General features: G+C 46.2%; 1 protein-coding gene across 2 annotated transcripts in view; it reads right to left on the bottom strand.

Annotated features, from left to right (window-relative positions):
- LOC145359118 (inactive phospholipase C-like protein 2) overlaps positions 1 to 12,895 on the bottom strand; it is a 249,864-nt gene that overhangs the window by 57,829 nt on the left and 179,140 nt on the right. The window lies entirely within an intron of this gene.

Raw genomic sequence — 12,895 nt, 5'->3', positions numbered from 1 at the left:
TCAGCCCACCGAGCGTACACCGACAGCAATCCCACCCAGGCCCTACCCCCATATCTCCACCCTGCTAATCCCCCTGACACTAAGGGGCAATTTAGCCAATTTGGCCTACAGTGCAGAAATAGGCCATTCGGCCCATCAGATCTGCAACAACAACAACCCCACCCAGGCCTTATCCACGTAGCCCCACATATTTACCCCACTGATCCCTCTAATCTACGGATCCGGGGACAATAAGGAACAATGTAAAATGGCCAGTGCAGCTAACCCACACCTTTCTGGACTGTGGGAGGAAACCGGAGTACCCGGAGGAAACCCATGCAGACACAGGGAGAATGTGCAAACTCCACACAGACAGTGTCCCAAGGCCGGAGCCGAACCTGGATCCCTGGCCCTGTGAGGCAGCAATGCTAACCACTGTGCCACTGTGACTCCCCCCCCTCAAGGCTGATCCACCATGCAGTATGATCATCGCTGCTTTGATTTTGCCCCTGCACCTGACAGTTTTCAATCTTTTTATCCCTCGCAGGTTGTAGTCACCCTTCGATGGCTTGTTTATTGCCCATTCAACACACGTGAGCCTCACCTGACAGCTTAAACTGCTGGTGGGGTGGAGGGGGGGTGGGGAGGAGCAGGTGCAGTGGGGTTGGGGAAGGCTGATGACGTGTGAATGGTAAACAGCTGATTCTGATACCTGTTACTGAACAGCCAGTGGGATTCACTGAATAAATAGCTGGTGGGCATTGTCAAGGTGCTGAAGGCAATTTTGAGAGTGGTTAATTTAGCATGGGCTGTGAGTTGAACCGGGGGTCACCTTGTTCGGCACGATTCACATACTCTCCATTATACCCAGTGAGAAACAAAAGCCATTTTATAGATTTTCTGAATCTGAAACGTCAGGATAAATTGTACACTCTGAACAAGTTGTCATCCTCTCGCTAATGGAGTTAACTACATTGATATTTTACGCAGTGTCGAGGGCCAATTTGAAGTCTCCACTGGCTGTATCTTTTGCATTAGCACTCATTATTGTAGCCTGCACATTGTACTAAAAATTTCACATTCACAAATCCACTCAATGTTTCTCGGATTAACCAGCTAACAGTTCCAGAGAATTCAAGCTCTTTCGACTTACTCGTTTTAGTGAAAAATTGCTCAATTCTGTAAGATTAACGCGGGAATGTCCGCAGCAGTTTAATCTTGTATCAGTCTAACATTACTAAATGTTGTAAAATATCTTAGAGTACCTTTTGAAATCAAGCACTCTGGATTGTTTGTGAAGGTCTAAAGATCACAATTCCAGTAACATGACTACTACTGTACCTATTGTCTAAGGTCCTCATTGGTGGCACAGTGGTTAGCACTGCTGCCTCGCAATGCCTGGGTCCCGGGTTCGATTCCCAGTTTGGGTCACTGTCTGTCTGGAGTTTGCACATTCTCCTTGTGTCTGCATGGGTTTCCTCCGGGGTGCTCCAGTTTCCTCCCACATTCCAAAGATGTGCAGGTTAGGTTGATTGGCCATGCTAAATTGCCCCTTAGTGTCAGGAGGTTAGTAGGATTAATAGGTGGGGATAGGGGCTTGTTGGAATTATGGTCGGTGCAAACCCGATAGGCCAAATGGCCTTCTTCTGCATTGTAGGGATTCTATTATTCTACCTATTCTGGAGCTGAAAATCCTATGCATAGCACTTGAGGGGTGAGTTTGCTGAAAAATATTATAAAAAAATACCTTCGTGGGCATTTATTTACAAAGAGACACATTACTAACACAGCCCAAAATGGAATATCTCCAAATTTGCAGATGACATGAAACTGGGAAATTTCAGCTCATCCATGCCCTGTCAGGGGACAATTTAGCATCTCCTGTTGTAGGATTCGAGCCTGGATACCCAGAACGTTGCCCTCGGTTTGTGGATTACAAGTTCAGAGACCTACACCACTAGGGCACCTGAAGTTCAAATCGACACAAAGCTAGGTGGGAGGGTGAGCTGTGAGGAGGATGCAGAGCTGATTCAGGATGATTTGGACAAGTTGAGTGAGTGGGCAAATGCACGGCAGATGCAGTATAATGTGGATAAATGTGAGGTTATCCATTTTGATAGCAATAATAGGAAGGCAGGCTATTATTTGAGTGACCGTAAATTGAATTGCAACAAGGCCTGGATGTCCGTGGATACCAATTGTTGAAAGTAAGCATGCAGGTGCAGCAGTGGTAAAAAAGGCAAAAGGGATGCTGGCCTTCATAGCAAGAGGATTCAAGTACAGAAGCAGGGATGTCTTACTGCAATTATACAGCGTTTTGGTGAGGCCACACCTGGAACAGTGTGAGTAGTTTTGGTCTCCTTGTCTGAGGAAGGATGTTGTTCTTGCTATAGAAGGAGTACACCAGAGATTCCAGACTGATTCCAGGAATGGCGGAACTGACATATGAGGAGAGATCGAGTTGGTTAGAATTATATTCGCTGGAGTTCAGAAGAACCAGGATCATCTCAGAAACTAATAAAATTCTAATATGATTAGACAGGGTAGATGCAGGAAGGATGTTTTGAATGGTGGATATGTCCAGGACAGATTAGGAATGTGGAGTAAACCTTTTCAGACAGAGATGAGGTGAGCCTGCAGAATTTGCTACCACAGAAAGCAGTTGAGGCCAAAACATGATATGGGAGGGAAGGCAGGATCAGACTATTGAGTTCGATGATCAGCCATGATCATAATGAATGGGGGAGCAGGCTCCGGGAGCTGAATGACCTCTTCCTAATTTTATTTTCTATGTTCACCTCCTAATACAACAACAAGGTATCATCCTGTTTGTATTTTGTAGGGAAGTGAATCCCCATGTAATACCACAACTTGTGTACTGTTAAACACAATGAATATGCAACTAGCATGCTGTGTCCAGCATGGGGTTTTATGCTCCATCAAGATCCCGCTACAGTATTTAAGAAGTGACATTAATTATTTTTATCTCAGGCTACAGAGCATACTACAGCAGGCTGGGAACTGGTACAGAGAAGATCAAAAGGTAAATATGGCCGGAATTCTCTGGTCTTACACACCCTGTTATTGCTGCCAGCAAGAATGGAGAATTGGACACTCAGCCAAATCTTCATTCACTGCAGCAGGACTGGAGAATTCCAGCTGAAGGTGAGGTCAGAGAATTCCAGCCTGTATTACCTTAGGTACCAAACAAAACAGTCACAAACAAACTGACTCAGTTCCTTGAAAATAAATACTTAAAATTTTCAATCAATTGTACATCAGAACTTCAAACGTACTAATGAACTGTCATTGTTTGGTGGTTTGCTCTGACCTAGATCCTGGAATAGTTAAACATCTATCAATCTGGACGTTCCGTTGTCAACACCAATTAGCACCAGAGTGCAATGATGTGCAACAATTAGACTGTGAGATCTTAATGGGTAAGTGCATGTTAAAAACTGTTTTAAGTGACAGCAGAAATGCACTGTGCATTAGCGATTATATATTTCGGAAACTGTTTAGCATCATAGAATCGCAGTGTAGAAAGAGGCCATTTGGCCCTTTTTATCTACACCGACTCGCCGAATGGGCTGGTCCACACCAATCACTCAATCTCTATAATCCTGCACATATACCACGGCTAAAAGTTCAAAGATGTGTGGGTTAGATGCATTGGCCATGCTAATTTTACCCTTAGTTTCAGGGAGACCAGCAAGGTAAATGTGTGGCGTTATGGGATCGGACCTGTGTGGGATTGTGGTTGGTGCAAACCCGATGGGCCGAATGGCCTCTTTCTGCACTGTAAGCTTCTATGATTCTAAGTCACCAAACCTACACGTCCTGGGACACGCTCTCCCCTGCTCCAGGAGGCAGCCCTTTCAGTAGGCTCGCCATCCATGCCTGGGATGCAGTGGCAGCCCTGGTCAGTGCAAGCACACAGCAGAAGAGGATGGGGCAGCAGTATTGGAAGAAGATGAATGGTCTTCTATGCTCAATCAGGGTAAATGAACTACCCCCAGTCTCTCTATGGACACCCTTGAACACCAATCCCTTTCTCTCAGTCAGTCACCTTATCCTTTGCCAACAGCCAATACCAGGATCCCCCCTCGTTCCCACAATCACCATGCTCCCCCCAGTAGCTGCCATGCTTCTCACACTCCACAACTGCCACCCGTCACCAACATCCTAAATATCGACACTCCCACCTACACTCTTCTTCTGTGTGTCATTGCAGGACAAACTCAACCACAACAAGCATGAGCAGACATAGTCATCTAGAATAATGATGGAGCTCTGAACCCTCACACATTTTGCAGAGCGAGTTCTCGAGCTGGCTAGGGAGGAGGAACAGCGTGCCTGGTGAAGTAGGGGCAGCAGAGGAACATGAGAATCCTCAACACACACACACTGTCATTCCTCAAGTGAGTGGTTAATGTTCCCTCCATATCTACTGTAATTCACGGATGCCACCTCCTTTCTCTTGCAGACTGAGCATCAGGATCAGGCTGGACCATCCTCGCGTCCCCTGGACCCACCGGACTCGATTGGCCTGTGTGATGGTGGACATCACCATCACGTCTTGCACATGGGGGAACATCAGTGTTATCTGTGCAATGTTGCGGCTGTACTGGGGATGTCAGCTCAATGACTGGGACACCAGCTTGCAAACAGTTAATGGCTGATCTCCACTAAACAGCAGAGCTTTTTAGCTGCACACCATTGAATGGTATAATCATTAGTGAGGGGAGGCTGTTCAGCCAAGCATCTGCCTCTTGTAGAATCATAGAATCCCTACAGTGAGAAGGAGGCCATTCAGCCCATCGAGTCTGCACATACCACAATCCCACCCAGGCCCTATTCCCAGAACCCCATGCATTTACCCTAGTTAGTCCCCCTGACACCAAGGGGCAATTTAGCATAACCAATCTACCTAACCTACACGTCTTTGGACTGTAGGAGAAAATCAGAGCACCAGATGAAAATCTCACAGATATGGGGAGAATGTGCAAACTCTGCACAGACAGTGACCCAAGTCAGGAATCAAACCTGGGTCCCTGGCACTGTGAGGCAGCAGTGCTAACCATTGTGCTGCAGATGAGACACAGTTGAATCACGAGGCCAGCAATCTGCATGTCCAGCCATTCCTACTGGGCACCCTGTTTCTCCCAGGTCACAAGAGGTGCAGGGCAACCTCTCACAACCCATCGAGATCAATTGTTACACACAAGGACCCCCAACAACTGGCCATGTCCTTCTGGGCAGTATCTCCCCTCTGTCCTGGGTGTGGGTTCCAATCAGACTGCCGTCATCCTCCCCTTAGTGTGAGGCCCTTCAGACTGCATTAGGGGAAATGCAGCCCATTCCTGAATCCCCTCATTCTTCCCCCGCAGCCCAGCCTCTCATGTAATCCACACCCGGGGAACTCATAATTGCCCCCACCGTCAGCCTATTGCTTTCAAGCCCTCCAATCTTTTTGCCGGCTCCCACCAAGGTAAGGCACTCCCTCAGCAGCGATTTGTACAGGAACCCAGGAAGGAGGACACAGGACGTGCTGCCTGTATACCAGTCTTCACAGCCCTTTTAAAGCAAGAGGCGCCCCAAAATGAAGGGAAAGTAAGGCCTGCAAGTGAACCATGTGGACCTTTTCCCTTGATATGGCAATTGTGGGACCCCCATCCCCGGCCCTCCTCAGAGGTGAAGGTGCCAGGTTCACGCTTATATAGAGCATGCCAGCACTCACAGACTATCCGGGGAGGGGGAGGCCCTGGAGACCCTGCTCACTAATGGCACTCTCATGTCATAAAATTAACTTCTAAGGACGCTTGTGGAATACTTCACGCCACTCCGCCAGCGAGAAGCCAGGAAGATCGGAACTTGGAAACTCGCCAACACAAATTACGCTTTCCAAATCTCTTCAGACCTTGAGCACATATCACTACTTTTTAAATTCATTTGTGGGACATCGGCGTCGCTGGCTGGCCATCATTTATTGCCCATCCCTAGTTGCCTGAGGGCAGTTGGGAGTCAACCACATTGCTGTGGCTCAGGAGTCACATGTAGGCCAGACCAGGTAAGAACATTAAGATTTCCTTCCCTAAAGGACATTAGTGAACCAGATGGATTCTTCCAACAACCGACAATGGTTACATGGTCATCAATAGATTCTTAATTCCAGAAGTTTTACTGAATTCAAATTCCACCATTTGACCTGGGTCCCCAGAACATTAGCTGAATTTCTGGATTAATAATCTAGCGATAATACCACTAGGCCACTGCCTCCCCTGCGGATGGAGAACACAGGCTCAAACCTGTATATCAGTAGCGAGAAGTCGATAGAGGAAGAAGAGAAGCAGCTGGAAAAGTAGTTACGCCCAGTTGGAAAGCGGAACTCGTCCAGAAAGCGGAATCCTAGGATAAAAGCTGCTAATTTAAAACAAATTTGAGACCAACTATGCTGAACTAAAGAAGGCTTCCTCAACTTCAAAGATAAATTGTGGGTAGTAACTGTTTGCTGGATTTAACTCCATAGTATTATACTATATGGCGTAATTTGTTTTAGGACAAGGGAGGTTTCTCAGAGTTCAGGGATGTAGATAGATGGGAACAGTAGTAATTCTAGTATATAATGTATGCATGTAGCCATTATTGGTTAAATATACCTTTGATTTGTATTGTGATCTTTCTTGTGTGTTTTACCTGTGAATAAACCCTCTTCTATTTGAATGGTTACATGTCAAGGGGATTAGCAGGATAAATATGTGGGGTTAGGGGAATAGGGTCTGGGTGGGATTGTGCAGACTTGATGGGCCGAACAGCCTTCTTATGCTCTGTAGGGTTTCTACGACTTGCCCTGATGGGGTTGCATATTTGTCCTCACATTGGATCAAACTCATAAAACACTGATAAAAATCAGTGTTCCAAGTTATCTATCCGGGTTTTGGGATACCCTTGCATCTAACATCTATGGGCTTCCTAACACAGCAAGTGCATTAGATACCCTGTCATGGCAGACTCTGGCCCACTTTCCTGCCAGTTAGAAGCATTGCCACATGGAATCCCAGCATCTTCAAAGCAATTAAGGTTGTGCCTGTAAAATGCAAATTTATTCAGATAGGCAGGCAGCATGATGGCACAGTGGTTAGCACTGCTACCTCACAGCGCCAGGGACCCGGGTTCAATTCCAGTTGCAGGTCACTGTCTGTATGGAGTTTGACCATTCTCCCTGAGTCTGCAAGGGTTTCCTCTGAGCGCTCCGGTTTAGAAACATAGAAGATGGAGGCAGGAGGAGGCCATTCGGCTCTTCGAGCCTGCTCCCACAGTCCAAAGATGCACGGGTTAGGTTGATCAGCCATGGTAAATTGCCCCTCAATGTCAGGGTTACGGGGATAGGGGCCTGCGGGGGTGGGATTGTTGTTAGTGCAGGCTCAAAGGACCAAATGATTTTCCCTGTTACCCATGGCAAAACATTTCTCAGAAAAAAATGCATCACTGCACACAATTCCCAAAAATAACTACCAACACCAGCAGACTCGAGGAAAACAAATTTTGCAATTAAAATTAATTAGCAACTATAATCAAGAAATTAGCACCGTTTATTAACAACTCATTCCTAATGGTCCGACACAATTATGCAAGTGTCATAAGGACCGAATAAAAATTTGCTTACTGAGTTTTAAGTAATTTTTTAAGTCAGCGGTGCATGATGTAACAATGATTAGCAAACTGGCCCTAATGGAATAAGAATTATACACTTCAATAATTTCAAGTCATAGAGCAGTACAGCACAGAAACGGGTCCATGCCAACCATGGTGTGTTCCCAACCAGTCCCAATTGCCTGCGTTTGGCCCATATCATTCTAAACCTTTCCATGTACTTATCAAAGTGTTTTTTATAACATTTTTGCACCTGCCTCAACCACTTTCTCTGGCAGTTCATTCCAAACATGCACCACCCTCTGTGTGAAGAAGTTGCCGCTCAGGTCTCTTTTAAATCTTTTCCCTCTCATCTTTAAAGTCCATAAGTCTTGCGAAAGTGCAAGACAGCAGACACTGGTAATATGAAATAAAAACCGAGAAATGCTGGAACTGCGAAGCAGACCTGACAGCGTCAGTGGAGAGTGTGACAAAACACGACTGCCTGATTTTTAAAATTGGCAATTCGGGGTTTTTTTTGATGGAGTTTGGGCCTATTGCACACTTGTGTCAGTCAGAAATTGGCTGCACGTGCACAGTTAGTGTCCTTTAGCGTATTTAGACCAGGAACGAGCCCTGTGCATCCATGCAAAGAGAAATGGTGCAAAACTGCAAGTCAGGTGACTTGAATTGGAACGCCATTCCAAGGAAGATTTCCCAGGGAGCAGGACACAGGGCAGGCAACAAGAAAGGGTTCCACAAGTAAATCCCAGCAGGGACAAAGATCTTGTTAAGTTGAAAGAAAGAGGCAGCATGTTGGCACAGTAGTTAGCACTGCTGCCTCTCAGCACCAGGAACCCGGGTTCGATTCCCAGCTTGGGCGTACAAGGAACAATACTTTTCACTGTGTGTTAATACATGTGACAATGATAAATCAAATCACTGACTGTGTAGAGTCTGTACATTCTCCCTGTGTCTGTTCCTCCAAGTATTCCAGTTTCCTCCCACAATCTGTCTATGTCAATGGGGACAAAGTGAAAATGGTCGGCAGCTTTAAGTTTTTAGGTGTCCAGCTCAACAACAACCTGTCCTGGTCCCTCTGTGTGGACGGTATTGTTAAGAAGGCCCACCAATGCCTCTCCTTTCTCAGAAGACTAAGGAAATTTGGCAGGTCCGTTACAACTCTCGCCATAGAAAGCTTTCTTTCTGGTTGACAGGGTAGGGAACTGTCCCTTTGGAAAGGGGAGAGGAAGATGTGTTTGGCAGCAGCGACACATTGGAGGGGGTGTGGGAAATCTCACTGACAGGAAAATGGGAAAGATGTTGGTGGTCCTGCAAGACTCTGCATATGGAGTGACACAACAATAAAAAAAGCCTTCCATTGGTTTAGCGTCTTTAATGTAAAATGCACTATGGTAGTTCAGAAAAGCAACTGACAAAATCCGGCACCGATCCACGAAAGATGATGTCAGAAGATATGGCCAAAACATTGGTCAGGGAGGTCAATTTTCAGCAGCATCTTAAAGGGGGAAGAGATCTGTAAAGAGATGGAGAGGTTTACACCGATTTAACTGTTCTTTAAGCTAGTGATTAGGATCAGCAGCAGCCACTGCTCGCAATGGCATGACAAATCACACAGCCATGACAGATACCTGTGGTCCAGACCTCGACCCTGGAACACAGACAGAAGGTAGACTCCTGCACTCAGCAGCACCAAAAGTTCACTGCGATACAGGGAGTCGGAATTTCCGATTACTTGAAATCTGAATTCTTGTGGTAAACTTACGAATACTGCTCCACTTCTTTAATGTGGAAGCTCAGTGGCTGGACCAGGTACGCCCAGGTTTCCAGCAGCAGTGATACTGTTACTGGGGATGTTGAGGACAGGGTGGCTCGATAGGATTACTCACACACTCACTGGCCCCAAGGTTCCAGGTTTAATGTCCATTATTAAGTGAGGAACAGGAGCCCCATCTCCAATGGTAAGAGAATTGCAGCAGTATTTAAACAGCTGACCTATAAGTTGCGGCATGGGGATGTAAGGGTTGAACAATCTACTTGTTGCCATCTACTCCACAGCCAAGTGTCTCTCAGTGCTGATGGCCAGAAAGCGTGCAAACCAAGATAGTGTCTCATGGATCACTGTCACTTGTCCACCCCTCTACCTGCCTCCTAAGACACCCACATATCAGTTTCCATTGGTAGGAGAGACTAGGAACGGAGGGCACAGCCTCACAGTAAAGGGGTGGTGAATCTATGGAATTCATTGCCACAGGAAGCTGTGGAGACCAGGTGTATTTAAGACAGATAGATAGGTTCTTGATTTGTAAGAGGGTTAAAGGTTATGGGGAAAAGGCAGGAGAATGAGGTTGAGAAACTTCTTAGCCATGATTAAATGGCAGACTTGATGGGCCGAATGGTCTAATTCTGCTCCTATATCTGTTAGACTTACATATGGCAAAAAACAGCTAAGGCTATTTTTGGAACAATACAAGACATACAGCTTGGAGCAGTTGCATGTCAGGACTCAACTGCTCAGAGATAAGAACAACCTCAGCTCCTACAGGCTTCTGGATGACCACAACATGTTTCTGGAGGACCACAACATGCTCAGGGCTGAAGGTCAGTTGAGTGAACTTAGCTTGTGTTTACAAGACTGAGGGATAACCCGGTCAATGTATTTAAAATGATGAAGGGGTTTTGATAGAAAATCCAGAACGAGGGTCGTCACCTCAAAGTTATCAACAAATTAAATCAGGAAGCGTTCCTTTCCCCTGCGGATAGTAAGGAAAACCTGCCGCTTGCTGCCTCAAAAAGCTGGGATGTGGGCAGTCCTTTAGCAAGAACACATTGAACTTAAAGAGAGTCAACATTCAAGGCGAAGTGAGCACCAACAACAATCCCACCCAGGCCATATCTCTGTAACCTCGTATATTTATCCTGCTAATCCCCCTGACACTAAGGGGCAATTTAACCTGCGCATCTTTGGACTGTGGGGGGAAACCCCGGTACACCTGGAAGAAACCCAGATAGACAGGGTGGGGGACGATGTGGAAACTCCACACAGGCAGTCCCCAGGACTGGAATCCAACCTGGGTCCCTGGAGCTGTGAGGCAACAGCGCTAACCACTGTGCCACTGTTCTGTTCCCTTCCATGAGACTCCTCACTAACCATTGTTTATCCCTCTCCCAGTTACAGAATTCAGAGAGGTTTGCAGGCTTATAATATGACAGTCTATTCTTGTTAACTAATATCTCAATCACTGTTCACTTTTGTCACAATAATTCAACATCTCACTTGCCGACAAGCCCAAGTGCTGGAAAATCTCAGCAGGTCTGCTAGCATCTGTGGAGAGCGAATAGAGCCAACATTTTGAGTCTGGGTGACCCTTGACAGAATCTGACAAAGGGTCACCCAGACTCAAAAAGTTGGCTCTATTCTCTCTCCACAGATGTTGTCAGACCCGCTGAGATTTTCCAGCACTTTCTGTTTTTGTTTCAGATTCCAGCAGCTGCAGTATTTTGCTTTTGTCTCACTTGCCTAAACGTGCTGAGCATTAACTAGTGATTAATGCCACTTGTATCAAGGCCCAGTGTCTGTTTGGCATTATGTCGGTCTGAGAGGAGCATAAGCAAACACGCTAAATGTCTCCAGCTATTTGCAGAAGCGGCCTGTTTAATTGATTTAGATTTTTCCAAGTGCACATGTCAGAATCCCACTCAGGAGTTTACATCCCGTCCCTAACAAAAACAAACTAAATATACTGGGTGTACAAATGGCCATTAATTGCTTATTTTCTGGAGATGATAAAAATAACTTGAAGGAAGTGATTTATGACAGGTCATTTCAGATGTGACCTCCAGACGTTAACTGCGGATCCAGTATTGTCTTTGTTGTCAGGCCAGGAATTAGTTCTGTCCGCAACAGAATACAGCACATAATGAAAAGGCCACAGAACACTGGTGCACGTGTACTTGCATGTGTGTATCTCCCTCTCTCTCTCTCGTTCATAAATCTCTTCCACACTTCCCGCTGCCTCGGCAAAGCAGCCAGCATAATCAAGAACCCCACGCACTCGATACCTACTCTCTTCCACCTGCTTACACTCCAAAGATGTGCTGGTTAGGTTGATTGGCCATGCTAAATTGGCTCTTAATGTCTGGGGGATAAGCAGGGTAAATACGTGGGGTAACGGGAATACGGTCAGGATGGGATTGTGGTCAGTGTAGTCCTGATGGGCCAAATGGCCTTGTTCTGCACTGCAGGGATTCTATATGTCGAAAGCCCGACTCCAGAGGGGGCTGTGCTGGACCTGGTACTAGGGAATGAGCCTGGCCAGGTCATCAAAGTTGCAGTGGGGGGAAACATATGGTGAACAGTGACCACAATTCCGTAAGCTTTCGGATACACGTGGGAAAGGACAAGTGTTGTTCTTGGGTTAAGGTGCTAAATTGGGGGAAGGCCAACTACAACTGGATTAGACAGGATTTTAAGGCTGTTGTTTGGAAGAGGTTGTTTGAGGGTAAATCCACAGTGGGAGTCGTTTAAGCAGCAGTTGATCTACCTCCATTTTTGGGGCTGCCGCCATTTTGCTGCACCTGGTCGGCTGCAGTTCTAACAGTGACCACTGCTAATGGCGGTGCTGCTGAGCCAAAAGAGCTGCCAGCCCCTCTGATTGGTTGGCAGCTGCCGGGGGCAGGATCTTGTCCCTGAAATGGACGGGAGCTCAGACTGCAGGCTGGTAATTGACTGATGAATATAAAATGCAGTCAGAGCCACAACCAGTCGAAGCAGGAGAATGACCCTAATTTTCTGTTTGGTTAATGGGGACTCCCCTGCTTTGACTGGTCCTGGTTCCAAATGCATGTTATGTTCATCAGACAATTAATTACCTGGGACGGGGTCAGCACTGCCCAAGTCATGTCCTGGCCGGTTACTCTGTTTCTCTCTCCACAGACCTGCTGAGTACTTTCATTTATTTCTTGTTGTTTGTATGTAAATTGCCTGCTCCATTTGGCTCCATCACAATACTGACTATATTTCAAGTGTAATTTATTGGTTGTGAAGCACTGTGTCACATCCTGAGGATATCAGAACACCTGTACGAAATCTCGCTTTCCTTTTAGACATTAGCTCATGTTTTCTTGAAAGGTTCATATCTTTTGGAATGTGTCACCTCGTTAATATTTGTCGCTTGGCGCACTGATAAACATCAGCTATCAGTGTGCCTCACAAAATATCTTTCCCTCTGTGACAGGTCTAAAGATTTTGAGCAATAGGGGC

The sequence above is a fragment of the Carcharhinus amblyrhynchos genome, chromosome 27 (genome assembly GCF_965287045.1).
Source record: "Carcharhinus amblyrhynchos chromosome 27, sCarAmb.v2.hapA, whole genome shotgun sequence".
Lineage (NCBI taxonomy): Eukaryota > Metazoa > Chordata > Chondrichthyes > Carcharhiniformes > Carcharhinidae > Carcharhinus > Carcharhinus amblyrhynchos.
This window is presented reverse-complemented; position numbering and strand designations above follow the sequence as displayed.